The sequence below is a fragment of the Trichosurus vulpecula genome, chromosome 3, assembly GCF_011100635.1.
Source record: "Trichosurus vulpecula isolate mTriVul1 chromosome 3, mTriVul1.pri, whole genome shotgun sequence".
In the NCBI taxonomy this organism is placed as follows: Eukaryota; Metazoa; Chordata; class Mammalia; order Diprotodontia; family Phalangeridae; genus Trichosurus; species Trichosurus vulpecula.
In genome coordinates, this window is record NC_050575.1 from 105,915,665 (window position 1) to 105,939,197 (window position 23,533).

The 23,533-nt window shown below is 39.0% G+C and overlaps 1 protein-coding gene across 1 annotated transcript in view; it reads left to right on the forward strand.

The window, feature by feature from the left end:
- Positions 1-6,830: 6,830 nt before the first annotated feature.
- Positions 6,831-23,533, forward strand: part of ZHX3 (zinc fingers and homeoboxes 3) — a 167,185-nt gene continuing 150,482 nt past the window's right edge. The window contains exon 1 of the mRNA XM_036748116.1: positions 6,831-6,991. The gene's annotated coding sequence lies outside the window, so the exon portion shown is untranslated. The remainder of the gene's footprint in view (positions 6,992-23,533) is intronic.

Sequence of the window (23,533 nt, forward strand, 5' to 3'; positions counted from 1 at the left end):
GCCCATGACACTATGGAGTATCATCCAAACCAGATTAAAATGTTGTTCCTATTTGATTTTAAGGTGTTGATATATTAATAAAAAAGAAATGTATAAGCATATGTGGTTTTCTAAGTCAGCACGCCACCCACAGGGATCTTTATGTACAGGTTAGTGACCTGTTTCTATCTGAATTTGACCACCTCTTTCCATATGCTCCATAGGAACAGCATGAGAGACTTTGTCAAATGCTTTGCTAAAATCTAAGTAAATTGTATCTAGAACAATAAGCAGTTTGGCAACACTGTTAAGGAACAAAAAGGACATAAGGTTAGCCTAGCACAACGGATTCTTGAAGCCTTGCTGGTTTTCTGTAGTTATCACTGCCTTTTCTAGTTGTTCCATAGCTATCACTTTGACAATACATGCTAGAATTTGGCCAGAAACTGAAGTCAAACATTGGCCCATAGGATTCAGATTCAACCTATGCTCTTCGATCCTATAGTACTTCTGCTCTGTAGGAGCCTTCAAAGATCAGCAAAAATCTAGTAAGTTGAAACTCAAATCAAGCTTAAAAGAGCAGCAGATAAGCTCATTTTACAAAAATGAGATCAAATGAAGCAGGACAAGCAGAGAAAGTCTCTGAGGTCCCTTCTGATCCTCTGAAACACTCCTGGGGATCAAAAGTCAACATTACAAATTATATGGAGAAAGCCTCGCTAGGGAAAAACATAGAGGGCAAAGTCTAGGGTCATAGGTAACCACAAATCATATAGTCAGTCACATAGTCAACAAAGAAAAAAATCCAACAAGCTAGTGAAGTACATAAAGAGGGTATAATATATGAAGGCCAAGAATATGTTCTTCTTTCCACTCCAAACTAATCATAGCTTAATTGAAGTGTTTACCTGACCACTCACTCCTTCACCAAAGACCCTCACATGGTTCCCCTATTACTTTGCACACAGTAGGTGACTCATAAAATGTTGGTTCAATTGTATTGACTAAGTAATAAAAGGTTGAGGGTCACAGAAGATAGAAACTTATGAATTGACCATATCAATATTGCTCATGAAAACAGGGGTGTAATAAACCGAGTTCTCTAAAGTCCACAGCTATATGCATAACATACATGTACTAGGTAGATGCTCTGTGGGTAGCTTGGTGGTGGTGGTGGCGATTCCCTGTGATTTTTTTTTAGATGCAACACCAATGGACACTGTATGGTATACATGAATATAGAAGCCCACTTAGTTGTAACAATATGGAACACACAAATGCAAAAAAAGAGAAAGAATTCTTTGTCATATGAGTTGCCCTGATTTTTTTTTTGTTTCAGAAAATATGGTCTCTTTAGGGATAGTCCCCTTCCCTTGTTTTACAGATGAGGAGCCTGAGTCCCACAAAGGGAAAATGACTTGTCTAAGGTTATTCTGCCTTGTGGTAATTCTAGAAACAAAGAAGACACACTGCCTGCATTTTGAGAGCTTATAACCTAGTTTTATAAACAAGGACAGTGATAAAACTTGTTAGAGGGTAGTTATAAGGTAGCATACAAGCAAGTGGGTGAGTGTTGGACAGACTACGCGCAAAATGCAAAAGGAACTAAAAGTAAGGTAAAAAATATGGGCTAAACTTAGTGTGGGAATAATAATAAAAGACATTTCTATAGTGCAGTCAAATTTACAAAATACTTTGCATACATTACCTCACATAAGCCTGGCAACAATTCTGTGAGGTGGGCACTGTATTTATTATTGTCCCTATTTTGCTCACGAAAGACAGCTCTGAAAGGCTAAATGACTTACCTATAGTTACACAGCTGAGTATCAGAGGGAAGATTCTTTCTGATGATAAATTCAGCACTTTATACACTATGCCACAGAGCTTCTCTCTCTGGAACAATTTCATATAAGAAATGAACATTGGCTCAGATGAGTGATTATAAAATTGCTTTGTTACTGTAAAGATTCTACACCAATCAATCAATCAAAGAGTGTTTATTAAGCTCTCACTGTGGGCCAGACACTGGCTAGAGTATAAGGTGAGTACTGCCCATGTAGTCTATGTGGATGCCTTCACAGGATGTTCAAAGGTACAGACAGGCAGCTAAAGTGGCAGCATGGATAGACAGCTTTGGAATCTTACCACTCATAAGGAAACTGTGATTCCTGCCTTGAGGGGAGCAAAGAAAAGGAATCACAAGGTTGGTTACTTCTTTATCCTCTGAGAAAGACAGATAACATCCTAGAATGATATTTCTATTTTATCTCTCCACAAATACTTATGGTCTAGGGCAGAGGTGTCAAATTCATAAAAATGGCTACAGAACTCCTGAGTGAAGACAGAATTAGATTAAAATGTAGTTGGGAAATGTTTAACAAAATAAATAAAAACATAATACAAGGTAGACAATGTTAATTTATGATTTTCTAAGTCAACATGGGTACTGCAGAGTTCTGTTTCTATTTGATGCACTTCTGTTTATTTCCATCTACCATTCCACTGGTGTAGGGGCATAATTTTTAGGTTCAAAAGCAAAAAAGCAGTTAACTTCCCTGGGGTTCTCCCCTAAAGGGTGAGGTTGGCCCAAACTTATGCCTGCAGGCTTCATTCCTTTCTACCCAGTGCTAGTCACACAAAAAAACAGTTACAGATAGTAAACAACAAGTAAACCTATTTATTCAAGCATATATCAAACAAATTAAGAGTTCTACAGATTAGAATATACCTGAAAGGGATGGAGTTAAGATGGTAGGTGAGAGGTATAAATTTTACCTTAGCTGTTCCACAACCTCTTGCACAATAACCTAGAAAACACATCAAACTTCTGAATTCTGACTGGAAAAGTTAAGAAAAAGTCACAGTGAGTCATTTTTCTAGCTTAGGGCTCCTTAGAGAGGTCCAAAGATGCTGACATGGATAGCTAGGAATGCAGCAGGAGTGTTCCATCACCCAGAGATGGTAAAAGGACTTCACACCTGGTCAGGAAGTAAATGATCAGAAAGAGATCCCTTTGCTAGCAATGGAAGCAGGAATGAGTGCCATCAGGAAACTGTCACCCATTACCCAGTCCCTGGTCACAGTTACACAGCAGAGAGGAATGGTTCCCAATGGAAAGGGGCCCTACCTGTGTAAGGAGCAAGAGCCAGAAACATATCTGTGTAGCTCTAGGCCCATGAACAGAGTGGAGACTCAGTTCTAACCTTAATTCCACTATATGAGCCTTCAGTAGAATGAATAAAAGTAGAAGTTCATCTCTCCCAGAACTGAGCAGAACCCACCCAACATTAACACAAAGTCCAAAATCAGGAAATGGGATGGAAAAATGAGCAAAGAAAAAAAGAACCTGGCCAGAAAAAGCTACTATGGTGACAAGGAAGCTCAAGACACAAACACAGAGAAAGACAATGACTTAAAAACATCTTCAAGTAAAGCCTCAAAGAAAAAAATACAGATTAGACATAAGCCCAATAAGAATTCCTAGAATAAAGCAATAAAGAAGAACAAAAATGATTTTAAAAATCAAATAAGAAGAGTGGTGGGAAATGTGAAAAGAAATGAGAGTTATACTAGAAAATTATGAAAAGAAAATTAACAGTTTGGTAAAAGAGGTATGAAACGATACTGAAGAAAATAACTCCTTAAAAATTAGAATTGGTCCAGTGGAAGCTAATGATTCTATGAGACACTGAGAAACAATAAAACAAAGTCAAAAGACTGGGAAAAGGAAGAAAATGCAAAACATAAGGGAAAAACTGACCTATTAAAACAAATGGAAGAGAAATAATTTTAAAATCATCAGATTACCTGAAAGCCAGGAACAAAAAAAGAATCTTGACATCATATTTGAAGAAATTAAAACTGCCCAGGTATCTTAGAACTAGGAGACAAAGTATAAATTGAAAGAATCCACTGATCATCTCCTGAAAAAAAAATCCCAAAATGAAAATTCCCAGGAATTTTATATGCAAGATCTAGAACTCCAGGAGAAAATATTGAAAACAGCCAGAAGGAAATAGTTCAAACACCATGGAGCCACAGTTAAGATCATACAAGTTTTAGCAGCTACCACTGTAAAGAAGTGCAGGGTTTGGAATATGATATCCCAGAAGGCAAAGAAGCTAGGATTACAACCAAGAATAACCTATCCAGCAAAGCTGAGTACTAATCCTACAGAGGGAAAAATGGATATTCAGTGAAATAGAAAACTTTCAAGTATTCCTGAGGAAAAGACTAGGACTGAATAGAAAATTTGACATTTAAACACAAAATTCAAGAATAGCATAAAAAAGGTAAACGTGAGTGAGAAATTATAAGGGACTAAACAAGGTCCAACTGTTTACATTCTTATATGGGAAGGTGATACATGTAACTTTTCAGGACTTTTATCATCCACAAGATTTTAGGGGGAGTTTACTTTGAGGATCTGGACATGATTGTATTAACGTCGAGATGATCTCAAAAGAATTGAAGAGTGGGAAAGAGGATGCACTGTGAGAAGAGGGGAAAGGAAAGGAAGGTTGGGGTAAATTATTTCACATAAATGGGGTATGTAAGGAAAAGTTAATATAGTGGAAGGGGGAAAAGGATGTAGTCAGTAACACATGAACCTCACTCTCATCTGAACTGGTTCAAGGCGGGAAGAATACTCATATGCACACAGTTGTGTACAAAAATTCATCTTACCCAACAATGAAGTAGGAGGAAAAGGAGTTGAAGGTGATAAGAAGGAAGGTGTAATAAGGGAGTCAGTGATTAGAAACAAAACAGATTTTTGAGGATGATATAAGGTAAAAAAAAAAAGAGGATAGGATAAAAGAATAGAAGGGAGGGGGGTGTATTCCAAGCATGGAGGATGACTACTGTAAGGACACACAGAGAGGAAATGGGAATATCATGAGTGAGGAACAAAGAAGAGGACAGTTTGGCTGGATCACAGAGTGTGGGATGGAGAGTAATATCAATGAAGCAGGGGAAAATAGCTTGAAGACAGATTGTACAAGGCATTAAAAGCTAAACAGAAGAGTTTACATTTATCCTAGAGGCATTAGGAAGCCACTGAAATTGGTTGAGTAGGGGGTCACATGGTCAGACTTGTGTTTTAGAGAAAATTACTTTGACTGTAGTGTGTTGATGGGATTGGAGTCCTGAGAGACTTGAGACAGGGAGGCCAGTTATCAAACCTAGACATTATAAAGTAGCTCTGTGGCTTAAAAAATCAACATGATGCTGATTCACTTAAATAGAAAGACTAGCAAGTAGGTAATCATATTGTCCTTCATAAGAGGCAGGGAAACAAAGCAGCGCGGGATTTAGGGCCAGGTGATCTGGATTGAATCCTGACACTACCAACTTACTACTTAGATCATCTCGATTAAGTCATTTACTTGCCCAAATTGTTGTTCTGTCATTTTTTTCGGTCATGTCCAACTCTTTGACTCCATTTGGGGTTTTCTCTGCAAAGACAGTGGAATGGTTTGCCATCTACTTCTCCAGCTCATTTTACAGATGAAGAAACTGAGGCCACCAGCATCAAATGGCTTGCCCAGGATCACACAGTGTCTGCAGTCAGCTTTGAACTCACCAAGATGAGCTGGGTGTTCTATCCACTTCTATACCTAGCTGTTCCAACTTCTCCAAGAATCTAGGTATCCAGCATCCTCCTATGCAAAAATAAGGAGACTGGACTGGATTATCTCTGAGGTCCCTTCCATTCTGACACCTCCCATCGTTGACCAGGGTGGTCTCTTCTAGGTTCCATAACAGGTGAAATGACTTGGAAAGTATGGCAAAGGCTCCAAGATACAGGATTTATGTGATATTAGCCCACGGATCCATTAAGAATGCACCTTCAGTTTCTTGGCACGGTCAAGGCTGATAGAAAAGTTTCAAGAACAGAGACGGCAAAGACAAGGGTTTATCAGCCGGTTTCTTCTGACTGGGGTATAAATACTAGATTTGGAAACCAGGAGTGGGTTAGAATTCTTGGCTTTGAGTGTATTAGCTGTACAACCTTGGCCAACTCACTTAACAACTCTTAAGTCTCGGTTTACTCATTTATGACTGAGGGGGCTGTATTACACGATTTGGAAGGTATGCTGATCATTTGGGAAAACAGGAAAATGGATGAAGCAAAAAAGATTACTTGTCTGAACTTTGACAAGCGCTGGAATCAGAGTCCTTCCCTGGAGTTCACAGACTTGTAATTGTTGAGCTAGAAAAGACCTTAAGTCCATCCTCATTTTACAAAAGAGTAAACTGAGGCCCAGATCTGTTAATTGACTTGCCCACGATCACACTGGAAGTTGGTGGAAGAGCCAAGGATTCAAATCACGGTTCCAAAACGGTTTCTACTGCATTGCTTTAGTACAGGCCGTCTTGCTCCATTGTCCGGCCTAGCATAGGCGAGGTCCTCTAGGAAACGACCAGCTGGACCGGACCTTCCAACTCCGCTTCCACAGTTCCGAAGCCAGGGCGCCTACCACGTGGTGTAGAACTGTAGGGCAACGCATGCGCCTAGGGGACACACCCTCCCCCTTTCCCCAGCCGTCCCTAGCTCCCAATGACGTCGCGTGGCCTTCGCGCTGCTCTTTCCTTGTTATTGACAGCTCCGCCCCAGCTCTCGCCCCGCCCCCTTCCCTCCCTGTTTAAGATTCATCATCAATAGTTCTTGCCTCCTTCTGGTCTGTCTACACCATACTAACCCCTTCCCCACAGCCCCCACCACCACCACCCGGCCATCCTAGCCCCCTAGTGCGCGTGCCCGTCTTTCCCAGCCCTCCCCTCTCTCCTCCTCCCTCCCTTCCCCACCAAGTCGGAGCCATCCCACGCGCGCGCGCGCGGTCCCCGGCTGTCTGGAGTCAGTTGCTCCGGGTCCGCGCGCGCTGGTCTGTCCCTGCCCCTGCCGCTGCTGCCGCCGCGGGGGCCGCCGGGGCCTCGTCCTGTCGCCGCCAGCGGAGCGCGAGCTCCGGGACCCGGGCGCGCGGCCCCCCCGCCTAGGCTCAGCCAGGTGAGCGCCGCCGCTGCCCCCCAGCCCCGGCCGCCGGGGTCCCTCCGGCTCCTGTCAGCGCCCGGGGCACCGCGCGGAGGGGGCAGGGGCGGGCGGCCCGAGGGGCCTGGCGGAGGGAGGGGGCGAGGGAGTCCCGAGGCCCGGGGAGGTGAGAAGAGGGCCCCGCGGGCGCGGGCTCGGGGTCGTGGTGCGACTGTCGTCGGGAGGGAAGCGTTTTGTAAGGGGACAGGAGCTCCCTTCCTCCCGCTCCCAGTGAGGCGCGATCTCGAAAGAAAGCATAACTAGGGCCCACCGAGAGAACAGGGGGGTGGGAGTGAATGGGCGGGCGGGCCCAGGGTGTTTACAAATGCTCCGCGAGGTGGGGGGAAGGGGAGGGGAGGAGGGGGTGCTGCTTACAAGGGCGGGGGGGGTGGAGAGGGAGGGAGCGAGAAGGCTGCGCCCGCAGATGTGCGATGGGAAGGTCGCACAAATGCCACCCCTTCAGAAAATCAGTTTTGCCAACTAGTCCTGGCTTCTGTCAGCTGCCAGGCTTTGCAGCCTTTTCATCTCGAATGAGGACTATCAACTCACTCCCGCTCCCCTTCCCAGGGGAGAGGCATCCACCTGAACCCAACCACTTGTGGGGCTGCGGAGTTTCCGGGCTGTGATTGTTTACGGCTTTATTTTCTTCTGTCCGGTTTTGTTTGTTTTGTGTTTCTTTGTTTTCTTTCTCTTTTTTGTTTAAGCTTGGTAGCGCGGTACTCTAATTACCCCGAGGGTTGTCTTGGTGGGGTTTAAACTTCTGAGACTTTTCAAGCTCGGGTTTCGATTCCGAGGTTCCTTTCGGAAATGTTTGAAGAAGAGTGGGTGGGTTGTGGATCTTGGATGGAAAGTGTTTGGGAGCTTGCGTCACTTTCAATTGCATGGCTAGCATTTCTGAGAAGTGATTACACTAGGCATGTGCTGGTGTGTGAAAAACTGTTGTGTGATTTAAGGATGGACTGGACCCCACTTTCAGACCCACGCATACATACAGGGGAGGTGTAAGGATTTGAAATGTAAGCATCTGAAGTGCAGGTTTTCTTCCCTCGGCATTATCAATGCATCTTTAAAAAAAAAAAACAGAAGCCAGGTGTTTTAACAACTGGATTCACTTTAGATTAAACAGGTTCTACCTTCTCATAGTCGTGCACTGTTTTGCTAATATTAATTTAAATTCATATAGTTCAACATCCTCTCTCTCTCTCTCTCTCTCTCTCTCTCTCTGTGTCTCTGTCTCTCTCTCTCTGTCTCTCTCTCACACACACACACACACACACTCACTCACACGCTAAATAACCAAAAATCAAGAACTGGTATGTCTTAAGATTGTTGGTATTGCTATGTATAATTCTGACTGGATAATAAGCCGAAAGTTTACTTTATTAGTTGGAACAACTTATTCTAGTTTAATTTGCTTCTAAGAGATCTACAGTGGAAAAATCCAGAAGCGGCACAGAACCATCAAAAGCAAACGAATGAAAAACGGTCTTTTGTTACTGTTTCAAAAGATAATATCATAGTCATTGGAGAAGATAGGACTGCAATGTAATGATAAACATATTAACTGAGTTGGCTTTGTGACCTTGATACATTGTGTAATAGTACAGTGGCTCAAGACAAACATTGGGTTGTATAGCTTTATAAGTTTAGGAAAAATGCTGCTTATACTTATCTTTTCATATTTAGATATTCAGACTGCTGGGCTTTCTTTTAAGTGACTTCTCTTTTTTAACTCTTTAAAAAATAAACATGGTAAAGACATTGACTAATATACAGAAAAAAGGAATAAAGCTTTGCATGAAACCCCATAGCTTTGGGTAAATCAATGAGTTAACACATGGCTATTTTGCAGTTTTTCTCAAAGAGGTTTTGGGGTTTTAGAGAACTACCAGCTCAGTTTGAAACAGTGTGATACGGGAGCTTAAAATGCTAATATGATCTTAGGCTGCATTAAGAACAGCATAGTAACAGGACCAGGGAATTGATGGTTTTGCCCTACTCTGCTCTAGTCAGAACAGTATTTGTACTCAGTTCCAGAGACCACACTTTAGAAAAGACTTTGATGAGAGTATCCAGAGGAGAGCAACCTTAATAATTAAGGGCCTTCTGATCTTGTCAAATGAGATTGGGTTGAAGGAACATGGAAGTGTTTAATCTGGAAAAGAGAGAACTAGGGGCAAGGAGGCATGACATGTTAGTTGTCATTTGAAGAGTTGTCGTGTTAAAGAGAGGTTAGCCTTGGTTCCAAGGAGAAGAAGCAGAAGTAGTGGGTAAAGTTTCAGGGGAAAAAAGAGACTTAGGCTCTACACAAGGAAAAGCATCTTAACCAAGATATCCAAAAGTGGAATGGACTGCCTTGGAAGGTAATTAGGCAGCTAGATGGTAGTGGGTGCTGAAAATGGAGTCAGGAAGACCTGAGTTCAAATTCTGCTGCAGACACTTATTAGCTGTGTGACATTGGGCAAGTTACTTAACCATGCTGTGCCTCAGTTTCCTAATGTTCTTCATGTAAAATAAAGACAATAATAGCACCTATTTCTCTGGAGCCGTTGTGAGGAAAAATGGTAGAATATTTGTAAAGTGCTGTGCAAACCTGAAACACTATGTAAATGCTAGTTACTACTACTACTACTGCTACTACTGCTACTACTACTACTAACTGTTAAGGTCCCTTCCAATTCAGGGATTTAATGATTATGTGAACAAAAAGCAAACAAGCAAAAACAATTCTCTTGTTTTGTGTCATTTCAGATCTGTTTGATATTTTGCTACCTCTGGATTTGTCTTTATTACTCTTACTACTTTAAAATAATTTACACTGTGAGTACAGTTCTGGCTCTGCTGACTTCATCACTTTCTGTAGCTGTCCCTGTATTTCCTTATATTCATTGTGTTTAATATTTTAAATGGTGCCATAACATTCCATTATATGAATTTTTAGACCACATCTATAATTTTGTTGATACGGGGAATTTAGAGTAAGATTTCTAGTATTAATGCAGATTAGCACTCCTTAGAGTTTACTAATCTTAAAAGAGTTGCTTGAAGCTGCTAGGAAGGTGGTCGTAATCTCTCTGAGGTTACACAGCCTTTAAGTGTTAGAGGAAGGGCTTAAATCCGGGTCTTCTGATTCCCAGTCTAACTCTCCATCCACTATGCCATGTTATCACTACATTAATTTATCATAATTTTTTTTAGCCATTCTCCAGTTGTTGAACATGTAGGTTCCTCCTCCCTAAGTTTTGGCTATTGTAGTTATAATTTGGGGATGGGGGTGGGTAGGAGGTGTTTTATGATAAAGTTTTAGGGATAACATTTTGCAGTGGAATCCCTGGATCATAAGATTTGATTATTTTTGTGATCCATGTTGAAAAATGTTTGCAATATTGTAAATGATCCTCCAAAATGTTTGTGTCAGTCCACAGTCCTACCAGCAATGTAAGAGTGGTTTTTTTTCCTCCACAGCCCTACCAACATAGCATTTTATCTTTAAAGCAGTGGTTTTCTGAGTACTTCCATGAAGAGCAGGGTCTCAGAGATTATCCCATCTTATTGTTTGCAATATGCTTTAGTTTCTGACATTTACTTTTGATGAACTTTATTGCTGTCTGAACTTATTTTTACTTATTCTTTGCATTAATTCTCATTACAAATAGGAGGTGCTAGGGGAAGAATAACATCTTGCTTTGTTGAAATGGTTGATTGAAAAAATTTGAGAACTGCCTTTTAGAGATCTTTTGTTGTATTGGCCTACATACAGTTTGATGTCTTGATTCTTGAGACAGGAACTTGTATTTCCTCTGGCTCACTTTCTTGTTATAATCCTACTCAGAGGAAGTTAGCAGGTACAAGGTCCTGTTAGCAGAAAGTAGAAAGTAACTATTCCTCAAGAACCTAATTGTTTTTGGTACATAAGCAATCTTCTCCGTGTCTGAGAAATTGGGGGACAAGAATTCTAGGAAGTTAGGCTTATAAGCCCTTAAAGAACATCTTCTCAATGTTATTTTAATGTTTTAGCCTAGAACAATTGAATTTTTTGGCACATGGCTTGTTGCTTTTTTTAAAAAAAATTTCTATTATGTATTATTCCTTGGGTTATCTTAAAAAACAACAAAAAGTATAAAAGGTCCCAATTAGAACTACACCAATAATTCCATTTGAGGAGCTCTTGGTGACAGCCTAAACCACAAGAACATAGTGGTTTGTTCATGTCAACATATTCAGATGTTTTAATTTGTTTTCATTTGGGGAGGGAATTTTATATTTATTTGTTTTTTTTTTCTAATAATCCTGTCCTTTTCATTCTCTCTTTTATCTCTTAGGAGAGCCTTATTAATCTCTTGGACATTCTGACAGGTATAACTGAGTGAATATTTTTAATATTTATAAAGTATTCCTTTAATGCTTTTGTAATTACTGCATTTCCCAAGGCTTTGAGTCTGGGCCTGGTGATTGACCCTATTTGTTGTTTAAGGGCTGCCCTAGTTATGTTCTGAAAGGCTTATCACAAGGTTGCCCATGGAACGATGTTCCACCTCCCCCACCCCCCCATACATACAGCAACCTTTGAAAACCACCTAGTTATAAAGAGATTGTGGAGAGGTTGGCCAAAATAGTTCTAAATTTTTGAAATAATCAAAGCAAGTACATTTCTTATGTAATCCTTAAAATATTTATAAAGACCTCTTTCAGATGTGTCACTTTTTGGATAATATACCATTTGCAAGAAAATTTATAATTCCATTTTCATTTATAACTTGATAGAAAAGTAGTGTCTTGGCAAACGTTTTGTGACAATGGTGTGGATATAAACTTTAGGAGATTTGAATTGCAGGTATTTGGTTTTCATTTTAATGAGATGAGGAAAATAATCCCTTTTTGGTTAGAGAAGAAACATTCTTTGAGCACTTAATTCAAACAAGTAAATTTTCAAGGTTCATATTTCGTTGAAACCTAGAATCTTGGAAGTCATTTAGTCTAAGACCTTCATTTTTCAGATGCATAAACTTAAGCCTGGAGAAGTTAAGTCACTCGCCAAAGTTCACACAGGTAGCGGATGGCAGCACCAGGTTTTAAACCTAAATCCTGATTCCAAATTTAGGGTTCTTTCCAGGAAATGGTGCTTCCTACTGGGGAGAAATACAATTTCATAGTTCAACCACAATGAAACGATTTTGACATCCTGGAGAGACTTTTAAATATGGTTATAATTTTAAAACATTTCTAAATTTACGTGTAATTTTAAATGTCAGCATATTTGTCACATGCTCCTACATCACTCAGATCTTTTCCTTCTAGACATACTTGTTCTTACTACCTTGCATTTGTCTGTACTAAATAGAGTAGTTAAAGGCCCTTTGCTTTTCTCTGAAAACAAAGCCCATTTTTTGTTTGTTTTCTTTTGGAGGGAGGTAGGCAGGGCAATTGGGGTTAAATGACTTGCCCAACTGTCACACAGGTAGTAAGTGGGTCAAGCATCTGAGGCCAGATTTAAACTCAGGTCCTCCTGACTCCCGTGTTGGTGCTCTACTCACTCTGCCACTTGACTGCCCCTAAAAACCCATATCTTTAATAGCAGTATTTATCTAGTGATGTATATCTGTGGGTCATGGAATACAACCTTGCAATATCAATTAAGTTGGGTATCTTTGATTGAGTCTTACTAGGTGCTAAGCCCCAGGCCCAAACCCCTATCTATTAGGTGCTAAGCCTATGTGGGTGTGAAGCCCTCAGGGTCCCAAGGGGAGTTGCTAAGACTAGAGCCAATAGTAGGAGCCTAAGTTCTGGTTGCTCAGATGACGTTTGATGATGTCTGAAACTGTATAAAAAGAGAAAACAGAGTTATTTGCTTAGGGCTCTCACTCATGGCGGTGTGCTGATGTGGAGACTCTGGGCTTAACTCTGTAGTTAAGAGCCCTCCAGCTTGTAAACCTGAATGTTCAGATTTTGTTAAACTCCGGTAACTATGTATTGAGATTTGAATCAGACAAGGTCTGTCTGTTGATATTTGTAATTTGTATTTACTCTGAAGTTCAAGGTGCTGATTTTTTCCCCTGAACTAATGAATGATATTTGTATGCTGGATTAAAGTAAAATTGTTAGCTCCTTAACGTTGCTTTTCTTAGTAAAGCAGATCTAAAGAACCTGGGCTTGCAGTGCTCTTGTTGTTGGGCTCGTGTTGGTTTTTCACCCCCACAGCAGCTGCTAGCCGAATTGTTGCAACAAACCGCCAAAGAATTCAGGTTGAGAATAGAGAAATGAAAAGGTGTATAAGTAGGCTGCAACATATTACAAAAAAGAAATCATAAAAGTAAAGCAATCTAAAGCAGGTAATCAAATATAAGTGCAAAAAAATTGGCTAGTCATGTGATGAGAGCATGAGATTGCTATTGACAGCCCATATGCTTTATTGGTATCTCCATGATTCTAGAAGAAATTGAGAAAGTCCTCTAGCATGATGAGTGAATGTATGATAGAACATAGACAAGTGACATAGGAAGAAAAGGCATAGAGAGATTGATATCTTCGTTGTTGGAAGGAATGCTTGCTCTCATAAAATCACTTGATAAAATGGTTGCTAAAGCTCCAATAGAATATTGAATTTTATGTGGTTTGAGATTACCAACTTGATTTTTTTAATGATATACGTGTCGTCTAATAACAGTTTTTATGACTGTAGATAACTTTTATCTAGCTCTTTAAGGTTTACAAAGCATTTTACATACATTGTCATTAACAATCTATGTTGTACCAGGGAACATGAAGGTTTAGGTTTTTACCCTCGTGGAACTTACAGTCTAGATAAGACATCAACACAGATACTTATACAATAATGCCAGCTAAATTAGATGAAAAAAAGTGCTTTGATGTTTTTCTACTTCTACACATTTTATTTTCCTACTTTTTATTTGAGACAAGAAAGCTAGTTAATATCCATATTACTTAAATGATAGAAAAAGTATCAAAAAATTGATACAAAAGTACTACCTGCTACTAAATTGGAATTTGGGGAAGGGAAGTAAATGAATTACAGAGAGGAATAGCTAATTTGTATCGTTGCTATATTTGGTTTTCTTCTCAGATATTACTTATATAGTAGTGTTAAAACTGACTTGATTAGATAAAAACTAGTCTGTCTCAAGTTCAATTTTCTGTCACTAGAGATTTTTCATTACATTACTTTATGATACTATGTGTCTGGCAATAAGATTTTTCATTGTTTTTGTTATAAATATGGTTAGTTATTCTTACAGTTTTCTGTGTTGAACCAGCCCTGCATTACTGTTATAAATACAACCTGTTCTTAGTGTATGGTCGTTGTGATATATTGCTATAATCTCTTTGCTAGTATTTGCTTTAAAATTTATACATCAGTATTCACTGGGGAAATTGGTTTATAGTTTGTTTCTTTGTTTGTACTCTCCCTGGTTTAGGTATCAAGATCATATTTGTGCCAAAGAAGCATTTTGGTAGGATTCCTTTACCCATTTTTTCCCCAAACAGCTTATATAGCATTAGACTTAATTGTTCTTTAAATATTTGATAGAATTTGCTTGTAAATCCATCTATTCCTGGGTTTTTTTCCTTTGGGAGTTCATTTATGGCTTGTTTGATTTCTTTTTCTAAGATAAGGTTATTTAAGTATTTGTATGCTGGATTAAAGTAAAATTGTTAGCTCCTTAATGTTGCTTTTCTTATTAAAGAACTGGCAGGGCAGTTGGGGTTAAGTGACTTGCCCAAGGTCACACAGCTAGTATATGCGTCAAGTGTCTGAGGCCAGATTTGAACTCAGGTCCTCCTGACTCCAGGTCCGGTGCTCTACTCACTGCACCACCTAGATGCCCTGCAATTTATATTTTTTATAAATATTCATAAATTTCATTTAGACGGTCAGTTTTATCAGCTTATAAGTAGATGAAATAATTCCTAATCATGTCTTTTCTTGTCCTTTGTTTGTTAATTCATTTTTAAAATTTTTGATAACAGTAATTTGGTTTTCTTTTTTAATCAAATAGCTAGTGGCATATCTATTTTACTGCTTTTCTCCTCCCAAAAAATAGCTCCTAGTTTTATTTGTTAGTTCAGTGATTTTTTTAACTCTCAATTTTGTTAACTTCTCCTTTGATTTTCAAGGGTTTTTTGTGTTTTGTTGGAGTATTTTATTAGTTGCATGTTTAATTCATTCATCTGTTCTTTTTCTCTTTTACTCCTGAGAGATATAAAATTTCCCTAAGTGCTACTTTGACGCATCCCACAGATCTTGGCATGTTGTCTCATTGCCATCATTACCTTTAATTGAATTATTGGTTGTTTATATGATTTGTTCTTCAACCCACCCATTCTTTAGGACTAAGTTGTTTAATTAACAATTAATTTTTAATCTATATTTCAAAGGCATTTACTGAATATATTTTTATTGTATTATGGTCAGGAAAAGAAATATTTAGTATTTCTGTTTTTCTGCATGTGTTTATGGCATGTTTATACCTGAATACATAGTCAGTTTTTGTGAAGGTGCTGTGAAGAGCTGGTAAATAGATTTATTCATTTCTATTCCCATTCAGGATTCTCTAGTGTTCCATTATATCTAACTTTTCTAAAATTCTATTCATTTCCTTACCTTCTTTCTTGTTTATTTATGGTTATATTTATCTAGGAGTCAGAAGGATATATTGAGGTTCCTCACTATTATAGTTTTACTATTTCTTCCTATAACTTATTTAATATTTTCTTTAAGAATTTGGATGCTATGCCATAAGGTGGATATATGTTCAGTATTTATATTAATTGATTGCCTATGATACCTTTTGACAAAGTATAACTTCCCTGATTATCTCTTTTAATTAGGTCTATTTATATTTTTTCTTTGTCTGAGATCATAATTACCACCCCTGCCTATATTTTTTTACTTCAGCTGAAGCATTAGGTTCTGCTCCAAACCCTTATTTTAATTCTGTATGTATCTTCTATTTCAATTTTGTTTCTTGTAAGTAACATTATTGGATTTTGGTATCTAATCCTTTCTTCTACCCTCTTCTTTTGAGTTCATCCCATTCAGACTCATGACTCCTAACTTCATTTCCCTCCATCCTATTTTCTTATGCTTTTCCTTCTTTTTCTTTCCTCTGTTCTCTCTTTAAGAGTGTGTTTTGCTTCTGCCCACTGCCTCCTTTAATCTGCCCTCCTTCTTATCTCTATTCCTATTTCTCTTTCCCCTCTGCTTCCTTTTTGGGTGAGATGAATTTCTGTACCTACTGTGCATGTATGCGTATACTTCTTTCCCTGTTCTAGGTCAGATGAGAATAAGGTTCAAGGGTCATCCATTCTTTCCTACTCCTCCCTCTGTTTTATAAACTCTTCCTTGCATGCCTCACTTATAGCTTGCCCCATTCCTCCTTTTGCATCCCCCCTCTCCCAGTGCATTCCTCTTGTATACCTTTCATTCTTCTTTTGAAGTGATTGGAACGCAATCATGCATTTTTGTAGAAGAGAATTAAAAATTTTCTTTAAAAAAATGAACAAGGTATTTCTGTTTTCCTTTCTCATACTCTGTGTCAGGAGGATTTACTTTTTGTTGTTGTTTAGTTGTTTCAGTGTGTCTGACTCTTTGTGACCTCACTTGAGCTTTTCTTGGCAATGATACTTCTCCAGCTCATTTTACAGATGAAGAAACTGAGGCAAACAGGGTTAAGTTACTGGCCCAGGGTCACACAGCTAGTAAATGTCTGAGGCCAGATTTGAACTCAGGAAGATGAGTCTCCCTGACTCTAGACCTGGCATTTTATCTGCTGTACCACCTAGCTCCCCATGTATTCACTTACCATTATAATGTTTATTTTCTTGGCGCAAGGAACTGAGTTCAACTACCTGATTATATGGATTGCAGTCCACTATTGGCAACATGAAAATTACATTGCTTATGAGTAAGCACCTAACACTGCCCCCCCCTTTTTTAATCCAACTAGTACTAGAGTTCTTTTGGTCACCAAAATATTTTAGTTTTTTTCCTGATTATGCTGTTTATTTGATAGTCAAAGGTTGTGGTATCCTGGATCCATGTAGAACTTCCCTGAAAGGACTTTGGAGAGAGCTTTATATTGTTGTAAGTTAGGCTTTGGATTCTAGGGGCAGTCTCAATCAGCTATTATAATTTGTACTTTGTTACAGATACTGCCTTATCTTAGGAATATTCAGTGCCCACATGTGCAAAGATTTTTATGTAAAAGATAATCAAAATCAAAGACAAAAAATATTACTCTTTTCTCCTGCTAGGCTTATTATCCCTTACATTTGATTTCATTTTTTGCCACTAGCCTCAGTACTAGTACAATAATTTGTACTAATTGTTCTCCCATCCTTTTGCCATTTCACCATTTAGTCTGTTAGAATGAAAGGGTGACAAGGAAACCAATACTTTCTGTCTTCGTTATTATAGAAATTAACCTCAAATAAGTGAAAACCAGTCATCTTATAAAAAGGAGAATATTTTATAAAAATGGAAATTAGCAATTTCCCTTAAAAATGGGGGCCCATTTTGATTAGTTTGATGATGTATAAAAAATACTGATTTGTTAGAAATGGAGCCTTTTGCTATAGTTTACTGAAAGGGCCACGTTTTCAGCAAACTGTAAGCCAATAAGCTTGACTTCAGTATGTATTCTCAGATGTGATTTCCAGTCAATATGAAGGCAGACCCAGCTCCTGCATACTGACTCTAGCAAAAACTTGAAATTTATATAAGACTGAATAATCAAGAAATTCAGTAAGCGAGAAACTATACTGTCCCAGAACCGCACACAAATTCATCCAGAAGCTCACAGGTAGTAGGAAAGAGGGCCCACCAACAACAGTATATGCAAACAAACTGGCAGCCCTCCAGCATTTCCAGAAATAGAACAGATATATATATATATATATATATATATATATGTGTGTGTGTATATATATATATGTATGTATGTGTGTGTATATATATATATAGCTTTCAAGGCTCTGAGTCTAGAGATGGAGCAGCAGGCTCCCCTGAGAAAGATGCAGGGTGACCAGAAGCCCCGAGCAGGGACCTTGGAAGCTACCACAAATGCAAATGACCAGTGTGGTATAGAAGCATTCAGACTGTGAGAACTTAGGTCTCCCAAGTTCTGAGATTCCCAGCCCCTGACTATATAGCAGTCTGGGACACAAAGATCAGGGCCCTAACTCCAGGAGGTGTGGAGGTCAGTAGAGTAACCTAAATGACTTAGAATGAGACCAACCAGGGTCAACCTCCTCATTTCAAAGTACATCAAGGAGTGGTGCCTGTCCCTGTTGCAAATCTCTGATTCAGAAACTAGGGCTGGGGAGATGAGTAAGCCAAAGAAGACATTGGTCAACATGAAAATCATTCTACTTCTAGAGATGCTTAAAAATCCAGTTTAGGAGGAAAGAGTACTCCATTAAAAAACTATAACCAGAGAGTCAAAGAAGTAAATTCATTTTCTATGCAAACTGTATGAATGCCTAGAAGAAATGAATTAAGAGATAACAAATGAAATAAAATCTATGATAGGAAGGAGAACAAATAATTTAGGACAGAAAGTGGTAAATCATCTTAACAGTGGACTCCCTGGAAACTAGAATAAACCAAACAAATCAATAACTACCTGAGACAGCAAGAAATATTAACATAAAATTGAAAAAATATTAGAAAATGAAAGATAACTAATATTTTTAAACTGTCCTAGAAAACAGGCCCAGGAGAGATCATTTAAGAATCTAGTTAGTGTCCCTAAAAACCATGATAAGAAAACAAGCCTGGACATTATATTTCAAGAATCATAAAAAAAAAACCTGCCCAGATCTGTTACAACCAGAATGATAAAGACAGAATCCACTGATTGCCACCTGAAAGAATCCCCAAAGAAAAAGTCCCAGGAATTTCGTAGTCAAAATTGCAGAGTTCACATGTCAAAGAAAAAATAACACAAGCATTGAGAAAGAAGCAGTTTAAGTCCCAAGGAACCATAGTCAAGATCACACAAGGCCTGTTAGCATCTACTTAAAATGAGAGAAGATCTTAGAATATAATATTCTGAAAGGCAAAAGATGCAGATTTATATCCAAGAATAACCCTGCAAAGCTGAGTATAATCCTACAGGGAGGATAATAATACTATACAGGGAGAAAAATGGATATTTAATGTAACAGAGAACTTTCAAGTATTTCTGATGAATAGACCAGAGCTGAGTAGGAATTTTGAAATATTAACACAAGAATCTGAAGATACCTAGAAAGGTAAATTTAGCCTACAGGAGGTTTTATGATTATGTAGAACTAACATTCCCATAGGATGAAAAGAGAGGTGTCCTGTGAGAACCTTAAAGTCTTTGAAGGGTACTGAGAGAGTTACATTTAAGAAAAATAGAGATAGGGTGAGAGGAATTCATTTGTTGTGAGGGTTCGAAGAGAGGGTAAAAGGAGAAGTACACTAGTGCAAAAAGGAGGAATAAGAGGTTGGAATGTGCTATTTCTCAAAATTAGGGTAAATGAGAATACTAGCCAATACTGAGAAGGGATGAGGGGAGTGGGTATCTAATGAATCTAATTCTTAACTGAAATGAACCATGGAGGACTGAACACACATACAATGCAGTTTGGTGTTGAAATGCAGCAAACTTAGTAGAGTAACACGGGAATAGAGAGGGGGGTAGTGCTCAAGAGGGAGGATAGTACTGGTGAGGGAATGATCAAACTTCCTGATCCTAAGAGAGAGATGGAAAAAAAAGAAAAGCAAAGAACTAAAATCTCAGAGGATATACACCAATTGGGGGAAGTCTGAACAAATTATGGTATGTGTAGAGTCATTTCAGTCATGTACAACTCTTTGTGACCCTATTTGGGGTTTTCTTGGCAAAAATACTGGAGTGGTTTGCCATTTCCTTCTCCAGCTAATTTTACAGATGAGAAAAACAAGATTGAGTGACTTACCCAGGGTCACACAGCTAGCAAGTATCTGAGGCCAGATTTGACCTCCTGAGGATAAGTCTTCTTGACTCTAGGCCCAGCACTCTATGCACTGCACCACCTGGCTGCCCCTGTAATATCATTATATTGTAAGAAATTATGAAAAGCAATTTCAGAGAATCTGAGGTAGTATGATCTGATGGAAAGTGAAGTAAACAGAACTAAGAGAACAATTTGTATGAGGACCAAAACATTGTAAAGAAAAAACAATCTTGAAAGACTTAAGATCTCTGATCAAAGCAGTGATAAAGGTCTCCAAAGGACTTAATGAAGCATGTTAACCTACCTCTTAACAGGTGATGGATTCAGGGTGCAGAAAGGGACATATAATTTTGGTCACAGGCACTAAATGTATTAATTTTTTTTTGACTATGCTTATTACAAGGGTTTGGTTTCTTTTTCATGGTTTTTAGTGAAAGGGGTAGGGAAAGAGGACAGTTAGTTGTAGGGATGCCAGGAAAAAAAAGGACAATTGAAACTTTTAAAAACTGTGTTCAGAGGAGTATAGGAATTTTCAGAAGGAAACACAATTAGGAGTTTTTTAAAAATATTTCTTTTCATATTGTATTATTTAATATTTTAGTTTTCAACATTGATTTCCACATGATTTTGAGTTACAAATTTTTCTCCCCATTTCTACCCCACCACTCCAAGAAGGCATATATTCTGATTGCCCCATTCCCCAGTCAGCCTTCCCTTCTGTCACCCCACTTCCCCCCCATCCCCTTTCCCCTTACTTTCTTGTAGAGCAGGATAGATTTCTATGCCCCATTCCCTATATATCTTATTTCCTAGTTGCATGCAAAGACAACTTTTTTTTTGAGCACCTGCTTTTAAAACTTTGAGTTCCAAATTCTCTTTCCTCTTCCCTTCCCACCCATTTTCCCTAATAAGGCAAGCAATTCAACATAGGCCACACATGTACCATTATGAAAAACACTTCCACAAATATCATGTTGTGAAAGACTAACTATATTTCCCTCCATCCTATCCTGTCCCCCTTTATTCAATTTTTTTCCTTGACCCTGTCCCTTTTCAAAAGTGTTTGCTTTTGATTACCTCCTCCCCCATCTGCCCTCCCTTCTATCATCCCCCCCTTTTTTATCTCCTTCCACCTACTTTCCTGTGAGGTAAGATATCCAATTGAGTGTGTATGTTATTCCTTCCTCAAGTCAAATCCAGTGAGAGCAAAATTCACTCATTCCTCCTCACCTGCCCCCTCTTCCCTTCCAACAGAAGTGTTTTTTCTTGCCACTTTTGTGTGAGATAATTTACTCCATTCTATCTCTCCCTTTCTCCCTCTCTTAATATATTCCTCTCTCACCTCTTAATTTATCATCCCTTCATATTCAACTCACCCTGTGCCCTCTGTCTATATATGTGCATATTCCCTTCAACTACCCTAATAATGAGAAAGGTCTCATGAATTACACACATCATCTTTCCATGTAGCAGTGTAAACAAAACAGTTCAACTTTAGTAAATCCTTTATGGTTTCTCTTGTTTACTTTTTCATTGCTTCTCTTGATTCTTGTATTTGAAAGTCAGATTTTCTGTTCAGCTTTGGTCTTTTCATCAAGAATGCTTGAAAGTCCTCTATTTTATTGAAAATCCATATTTTGCCTTGGAGCATGGTACTCAGTTTTGCTGGGTAAGTGATTCTTGGTTTTAATCCTAGCTCCTTTGACCTGTGGAATATCATATTCTAAGCCCTTCCATTCCTTACTGTAGATGCTGCTAGATCTTGTATTATCCTGATTATGTTTCCACAATACTCAAATTGTTTCTTTCTGGCTGCTTGCAGTATTTTCTCCTTGACCTGGGAATTTGGTGACAATATTCCTAGAAGTTTTCTTTTGGGGATCTTTTTTCCAGAGGCAATTGGTGGAGTCTTTCCATTTCTATTTTACCCTCTGGTTCTAGAATATCAGGGCAGTTCTCCTTGATAATTTCTTGAAAGACGATGTCTAGCCTCTTTTTTTGATCATGGCTTTCAGGTAGTCCAGTAATTTTTAAATTATCTCTCCTGGAACTTTTCTCCAGGTCAGTGGTTTTTCCAATGAGATATATATATATATATATATATATATATATATATATATATATATATATATATATATATCTTGATTTCTCATAAAGTCACTAGCTTCCACTTGCTCCAGTTTAATTTTTAAGGTGGCATTTTCTTCAGTGGTCTTTTGGACCTCCTTTTTCATTTGTCTGATGCTGCCTTTCAAGGCATTCTTCTCATTGGCTTTTTGGAGCTCTTTTGCCATTTGGGTTAGTCTATTTTTTTAAGGTGTTATTTTCTTCAGTTTTTTTGGGTCTCCTTTAGCAAGTCATTGACTTGTTTTTCATGGTTTTCTGGCATCACTCTCATTTTTTCTCCCAATTTTTCCTCTACTTCTCTTACTTGCTTTTCCAAATCCTTTTTGAGCTCTTCCATGGCCTGAGACCAATTTGTATTTTTCTTGGAGGCTTTTGATGTAGGCTCTTTGACTTTGTTGACGACTTCTGGCTGTATGTTTTGATCTTCTTTGTCACCAAAGAAAGATTCTATAGTCTGAGTCCATTTCCGCTGCCTGTTTATGTTCCCAGCCAACTACTTGATCCTTGAGCTTTTTGTCAGGGTATCACTGCTTGTAGGGTAGAGAGTACTTTGTCCCAAGCTTTAGAGGCCAAGCACTGCTGTTTTCAGTTTTCTGTAGAAACTCCACCGTCATTGCAAGCTCTGCCACAGCATCACTCTTCCTCCCTCAAGAGCCACCAACCAGGACTGCGACCCAGATCCAAGCAGGGCAGAGCTGCCTCTATGCCAGCAAAGTGTTCCTTGCACTCCCGCTCTGATCTGCTGCTTGATTCCTCCCACTGTGTGAGCCAGGGACTCCAGAAGCGGCTGATGCTGTATCTCTGGAAGCAGCGGCAGGAGCTTCCAGCTGCTGCCACCGCCATCGCCATGCCACCTCCACCACCCCCCAGGCCTGGGGCCGGACTGCTCTCACCCCGATCCAGAAGTTTTCCCGTTGACCTTCTCTGTGGTCTTTAACATTTGTGGGTTGAGAAGTCTGGTAAACTGCCACAGCTCAATGATTCATGGCCCTCAGGCCTGCTCTGCCCCACTTGGAGTCTAGTTGGTCCTGGCACAGCCCACGCTGGGGCGCACTCTGCTCCCAGCACTGTGCGCTAGACCCTTCCCAGCGACCATCCCAGCTGTCCTGGGCTGGAGACCTGCTTCCCTCTGCTATTTTGTGGGTTCTGCAGCTCTAGAATTTGTTCAGAACCATTTTTACAGGTGTTTGGAGGGATTTGGGGGAGAGCTTAAGCAAGTCTTTGCTTTCCAGCCCAGGAGTTGTTTTTTTTTTAATTTTTGTAATTTATTATATACTTTTTTAAAGCCAGTGCTAAGAAATGAAGATTAATTTTATATACAACTCTTTCTATTCTGTGTACATAGAAATGCTCTTTTTTGGTGCTTAAAAAATCCTAGAACAATTTTAATGCCAATGATTAGTAAATATC